We start from the raw sequence: 7,238 nt of genomic DNA, 5'->3' as shown, positions 1-7,238 counted from the left end.
AGCTATACCATGCCTGGGCATATACCCAGAAGATGCTCCAACATATAACAAAGGCATATGTTCTACTATGTTCATAGCAGTCATTTTTATAATATTCAGAAGCTGGAAAGAACCCAGATGTCCTTCAACAGAGGAATGAACAGAAGATGTGGTACATTTACACAATAGAATATTACTCAGCTATTAAAAACAACGAATTTGAGAAATTGTTAGGTAAATGGGTGGAACTAGAAAATATCATCCTGTGTGAAGTAACCCAATCACAAAAGAACTCACATGGTCTGTACTCACTGATAATTGAATATTAGCCCAAAAGCTCGCAATATTCAAGATACAACTCAGAGTCCACATGAAGCTCATGAACAAGAAAGATCAAAGTGTGGGTCCTTTGCCCCTTCTTAGATGGGGTAACAAAATACACAGGAGAGCAAATATGGAGACAAAATATGAGACAGAAACTGAAAGAGGGGCCATCCAGAGACTGTTCCACCTGGGTATCCATCTCTTGTGAATTCACCAAAGGTAGACAGTGATGTGGATGCCAGGAAGTGCATGCTGACAGGAGGCTGATATAGCTGTCTCCTTAGAGGTCTGCCAGAACCTGTAATATACAGAGGTGGAAGATCACAGCTAACCACTGAGCTGATCATGGGTTCTTAATGAAGGACTGAGAGAAAAAAACTGAAGGAGCTGAAAGGGTTTGTGGCCCCATGAGTAGAGCAACAATACCAACCAACCAGAGCTGCCAGGGTCTAAACCACCAGCCTGGGAGCACATAGGGAGGAGCCCATGGCTCCAGCTGTATATGTAGGGGAGGATGACAGTGTCAGGCATAGGTGGGTGAGGAAGTCTTTGGACCAGTGAAGGCTGGATGTCCCAGAGTGGGGGAAATCATGAGTGTGGAGTTAAGAGTGGGAGGATGGGTGGTGGCATATCCTCATAGGAGCAGGAGGTAGGGGTATGAGATAGGGTGCTCCTGGATAGGGGGTAAAGGGGATTGCATATGAAATGTAAATAAAATATCCAATAAAAATTTAAAAAAATATTTCTTGGATTTTAACCCAATATTGCTATTATAGCAACCAGTAGATTTCTGTTGATTTATTAGCTATTATCTTTCAATGATTGCTCATGATTTCTGAGGGCATTTTTAACTGTTGCTTGACACCAGCCACTTTTAAACAGGCCTTTCTTTTTGTATTTGCTGACTGCTTTGCATAGGTCCTTCCAGCCCAGCCCAGCTTCTCAGAATTTATAAACCAATGAGAGCTGAGCAGCATCAGACAGACAAGGGGAACAAGATGGATTTACATGCCCAGGTCCTCATGTTGCTTCTGCTATGGGTTTCTGGTGAGAAATTTAAATGTATTATTATCATTTCAGAATCACATCTTTTTATACAAGACATTTACACTGTCTTCAAGTGTGTAATATTTTGTACATAATAATAACCTGACAATATGTCATTACAAGTATTTTTGAAAATTTTCATCTATTATGGTAATCTGTGCATTTATGCTTCTTCACTAACTATTCATTATTTCAGGTACTTGTGGGGACATTGTAATGACCCAGTCTCCATCGTCCCTGGCTGTGTCAGCAAGAGAGAAGGTCTCTATCAGCTGCCAGTCCAGTCAGAGCCTTTTATCTAGTAGTAGAAACTACTTGGCCTGGTACCAGCAGAAACCAGGGAAGTCTCCTAAACTGCTGATCTCCTGGGCATCCACCAGGGAATCAGGGGTCCCTGATCGCTTCATAGGCAGTGGATCTGGGACAGATTTCACTCTCACAATCAGCAGTGTGCAGGATGAAGACCTGGCAGATTATTACTGTCAGCAGTACCACAGTAGTCCTATCACAGTGTTTTAGCCTCATACATAAACCTCTTTGAGAGTCTCACAGCTGTCTTCCCCTCCCATAGCCCTGGGTTTGCATACTTCCTCCTTCAGGCTGAGAGCCAGTGTGCCTAAAACACTCATGAAAAAGTTCACAAACCCTAGCAAAAAAATAAAAGTCTCAAAATCTCTTTTGTCTTTTGCTATGACAAATTTTTATATGAAAATGCAGAAAAGAAATCATTATCATAGTCCCTTTCCTTCTGTAACAATTAGCTTGAATATGAGAGAGTTATACTTTTAAAATTTTGGAGTTCCAGTATCTAACATAATTCTCTTTGCACTGACTTGATGACGATGATAGAAAACTTCATTTTGTTCTGGGACAATAGAAATTTTTATTCTAGCCTCTAGAGGGCTTTCTTACTTCTTTTGTCAATTTCTTCTGCTTTTGCTTCTCTTTTTCATTAATTTTTTAACTTTCATTTAATTGTAGTAAATTAGCTTTTTATGTATGCAAGTGAGTGTGTGTTTGTGTCTCTCTGTGTTTGTCTACATTGTAGCTGCATATATTTTATGGCATGTTCATAGAGGTCAGAAGACAATTTGGACTTGATTTTCTCTTTCTGTCATTTAGGTTCTAGACATTAATTCCATGTTTGACGTTAGGGTTGGTATCAAGTGTCTTCATCCTCTGAGTAATTTTACTGCTGCTTAAAATCCTTTACCAATGCTAATTTATTACACACAATTTTCTAAAAAGCAATGGCTTTCCAGTATATCATAGATTTTGACCATATGTGCTAAATTTACCCTTTCCCTTCCCTTTTACGATATCTTTTCTTCCTCTAGTCCATCTTTTACTTTTTATTACACACACATATACACATAGAGACACACATACACACACACACACACACACACATATTCACACCACAGCTCTACACACATGAATACACACATATCCACATATATCTACATGCATACACATATGCATGTATTACATGTATACAATCATACATGCACACCAGGCTCTTATACAGAAATATACACATGCGTACACATAGAACCATAAAAATTACATATTTAGAATATGCATATTTAGAATCCATGAATGAGATTAAATGTGATAATTTTTGCTCTTGTTTCTCTGGCCATATCTCACTCTAAAGCCTCCATATCTGATTTCCAACTGTGGAGACTGAGAAACCTCCCTCCATCATAATGGTGGATTTAACTTTGTTTTTAAATATGCAGCCTTTCAGTCCTTACATAGCATATGAATTAAAGAGTTTAATGTTTTCAGAGAGAGACATTGTGTGGTCTTGGGTAAACAATATACTAACCAGTCATGTCCATATTCTGATTAAGAAACTTATTATAGACCTAATTTAAAGGTATGGTAGGAAACAAGTGCTGAAGATCTTCAAATATCTTAAAGCATAGTTTGGGCAGTGATTCTCGGGAATTTGGACCCTTGAGAGTAGTAAATTTTCTGAGTGTAAAATATCTTCAAGTAAACAAAAAGAGTAATTTAAGTCAACAAATATGAATACTAAGAGAGAAAGAAAAGATCATGAAAAATCAAGCCAAAAGTAATGCCCACAAAGGACCATAATTCCTACAAGGATTTAACTCAGAGATAGTGAAATTGGTAAATGTTGGTAGAAGATTTTACAAACATACCCAAAATATATTGAATTATCAAAAGAATACAAGCAAAAATGTACTCACTCAATGCTATAGGGATGAAAGCTACTGATATATAGGAAAACACCAGCAAAATGTGTATGAAAATCAGCAATGCAGCATCAAAATGAAGAACAAAGATACAACTGAAATGATGGGAATTAAAATATTAGTATATCAAATGTAACACAGGAACAAAACATCAGGATAAAACTCAATAAAACTGATGAAAGAATATTCTCAATCAAGGTTGAAGTAGAAAAAACACAGAACTGAAACATCAGTAATTTGTTTAAAAAATATCATGGCTATAATTTCAAAGAATTCTAGCACTTTATTAAGAAAAAAATCCAAAAGTTATAGAATGTGGAAGAGCTGAGATAAAAACTAAAGTCATGGAGTGGGAATTGGTTAAAGGGATAACATCTGAAATGTAAATAAAATATCCAATAAAAAATTTTTAAAAATCCCTAAACCCATTGGGGAGATATTACATGAAATGAGAATAGAAAATTTCAAATATAAAGAAAAAACATTGAGAAACATAAGAAGGAATTCAGTTCCCTATGTAGGTATCACCAAAGAAGAAACTCTATGTCAAAGATTGTGTCTATTATGTTTAAAAAAAAAGAGTAAAGAAACACTGTCAAAAGAGAAGAATAGATAACTAATGATTATCATGAAAAGAGTCCTGTATGTTTAACACTGTAAGACAGAAAACACTAATATAGTCAAAAAGGAAGCAAGCAAACAAACAAATAAACAACAACACAATCCATCAAGAAACCTAACAAAGGTATAGAAATTAGTTAACATTTCTTAATAACATTCTGTCACCACAATTGAGCAATAATGACACACATGTTGTTGGACTAGGTTTAAAAACTATACCTAACTGGATGTTTTCTCCTAGAAACACACCTATCTGGTAATGATATACACATGCAGTGTATGTATGGAAGTAAATCTCTCAAGAGAATGGGTTTCAAGCCAAGCAGGCATAGCTCTTTTCATATATGCTACAGTGTAATCCAAACCAATGCTGAGGAAATCATATAAAGAAAGCAGTAAGTGAGATGAATCACCAAAATATACAAAACAATAACAAATACATACAAATCAAACTCTGCACTTCCAATTTGATAAAACAAATCCTGGATGCAATGGACATACAAAGTCAGATATGTATTGATACAATAGCAGAGTGAAATGTCTGCACTCTCATTTTTAGATTCAAACTGAATATGCAAAGAAAACTTCATCAAACTGCATGAGCAATGAATGGACACAACAAACTTTTATAATATATCTCATCCATCATGTATATATGTGTGCTTTGCATCCATAATTGAAACCCATCAACAGTCTAAAGATAAACTTAATTTTAAGTCATAATGTAAGCTTTATCAAGACTAAAGAGACTAAAATGAAACTAGAATCCAGCACAGAACAATTACAGGAACTAAGTAACACATTTGAGATGACACAGTAAACTTTTGAATTACCATTGAATTATTGAAGAAGTCATTGAGAAAAACAAATTGATTCTTAGCATCTTTCAAAGGTCTCTATATGAGCAGAAAGTACATGCAAGCTCATCATAAAATCAGTGAAGAGACCAGGAGCAGTAGGATCTTTCCTGAATATAATAAAGAGTATAGGGTATAGTTGAAGAGATCTACATACCTTCCTGCAGCTTCTGCTGAAAAATTGTGGAATACTTGACTAGAGAGAAAGCGCAGTGTTTAAGAGCCCTTCCTATTTTTGCAGAGGACATAAATACAGTTCCCAGCATTCATATTTCAGCTCATAACCATCTGTAACTCTACTTCCATGGGATCCAATTCCCCTTTCTGAAATCCAACAGCAACAATTTTGTGCCAGCACATGTGCACAGACATATGTATATACAGAACACGCATATCAATAAAGCAAAAATAAAGACTTTTTTAAAAAGCTTCATTCTGAGGGATCACAGTGCTTCTGGAACTCACATTCTTTATAGAATAGTAACAGTTCAGTTCCCCCACAGAAACTCAGAATAACAGAACATGATGTTTTCACCAGGCCAGCCAAAACCACTTGGCATACACTTAAAATACTCTAGGGAATTCTTTGCTAATTTTAATTGCCACAGGGTGACTCAAGTTCAGGTGTCCTTTGAGCACCAAGTCAAGCTTTCCTGAGCTCATTTGCATATTAAGACATTAGCTATACTTGAGATTGCTCAGTCCATCTTTAAAGGCACCTTGGCAGTACCCAAGAGGGAACCTCTGGTAAAGCTCTCAGAGATGGGGTTTGCTCTTTTGCTGTGGGTACTGCTGGTATGTGTTCCAGGTGAGATTGTTTAGTTCACTGTGGTCCTTGCTGTTTTCCATGCCTCAGTGTCTTGATCATTGAAATTATGTCATCCAATTGGTTTTCAGTTTCTTATATATTTTATGCCTTCTCAGAATGTAGCTCATGGCTACTCTTTCAGATACCACATACAATGGTCCTACACTAGAATGCTTTTCCTAGATCTGTGACACCAATGTGTTCTTATCATTTCAGGCACCAATGGTGACACTGTGCTGACCCAGTCTACTGGTGATATTGTGCTAACCCAGTCTCCAGCCTCTTTGACTGTGTCACTACAGCAGAGAACCACCATCTCCTGCTGTGGCCAGTAAAAGTGTCAGTTTCACTTGTTATAGTTAAATGCCCTGGTTTCAACAGAAACCAGGACAGCTGCCCAAATTTCTCTTCTCTTTAGCATCCCATCTAGCATGTGTGGTCCCTGCCCAGTTCACTGGCAGTGAGTCTGTGACAGATTTCACCCTCATTATCAATCCTGTGGAGGCTGATGATGGTATAACCTATTACTGTTATCAGAGTTGAGATTTTCCTCCCCCAGTTCTCTAAGGGTTAACAAAACCCTCCTGTGGTAGTTGTGACTCTTAACTGTGTATTCCCCCACATGTTTCAACCTTTTGATTTTAGAAATCTTGATTTAAGAGTGAGGCTGTGAAACAGAGGTTTCTTAAACTGTTATGTTTGTCTCACTATGCATGTTTTGTACATTTTTAATTTGCTTCCTTATATTTCCAGTCTCAATGCATTTGTGTGTGTGTGTGTGTGTGTGTATGTGTGTGTGTGTGTGTGTGTGTGTGTGTGTGTCTGTTTTGAATAGAGTAGGAAGATAATCATTTTAAACTTACAGTTTAAAATTCACATTTTTATTTATTTTTTAATGTATATTTTATTTACATTTCAGATGCCATGCCCGTTCCCCATTTCCCCTCCCTAGAAAACCTCTATGCCATTCCCCTTCTCTTTTTTTGCTTTTATATATATTTTTAATGTTTATCAAAGGCTTTATAAGTTTGGTAGTCAATAACAAAATGCCTATAAAATCAGAAGTGTAATCCAATACCCAAACTAGATTTATCAAATATCTTTGACTGTCTGAGACATTCGAACATCCACCTCCATGTTCCCCACCACACCCCTTTCTTTCTCTCTTCACCTAGCTCCACCTCTTCTCTTCCTCTCTTTACTCCTCATCTTCCTCTCCTTACTCCTTCCACCTTAGCTCCTCCTACATATAACCCTACTTGTTTTTTGACAGGGTTTCTCTGTATAATCCTGGCTGTTCTGGAACCTGGAACTCAGTCTGTAAACCAGGCTGGCCTGGAACTCAGAAATCCTCCTGCCTCTGCCTCCCAAGTTCTG

At 37.1% G+C, this 7,238-nt stretch overlaps 1 pseudogene; it reads left to right on the top strand.

Annotated features, from left to right (window-relative positions):
- Positions 1-1,262: 1,262 nt before the first annotated feature.
- Positions 1,263-6,196, top strand: LOC117714832 (immunoglobulin kappa variable 4-1 pseudogene; annotated as a pseudogene).
- The last annotated feature ends 1,042 nt before the right edge of the window (positions 6,197-7,238 follow it).

This window comes from Arvicanthis niloticus, chromosome 9 (genome assembly GCF_011762505.2).
Source record: "Arvicanthis niloticus isolate mArvNil1 chromosome 9, mArvNil1.pat.X, whole genome shotgun sequence".
Taxonomy (NCBI): Eukaryota; Metazoa; Chordata; class Mammalia; order Rodentia; family Muridae; genus Arvicanthis; species Arvicanthis niloticus.
The sequence above is the reverse complement of the archived record's forward strand: the minus strand, read 5'-3'. Positions and strand labels throughout refer to the sequence as shown.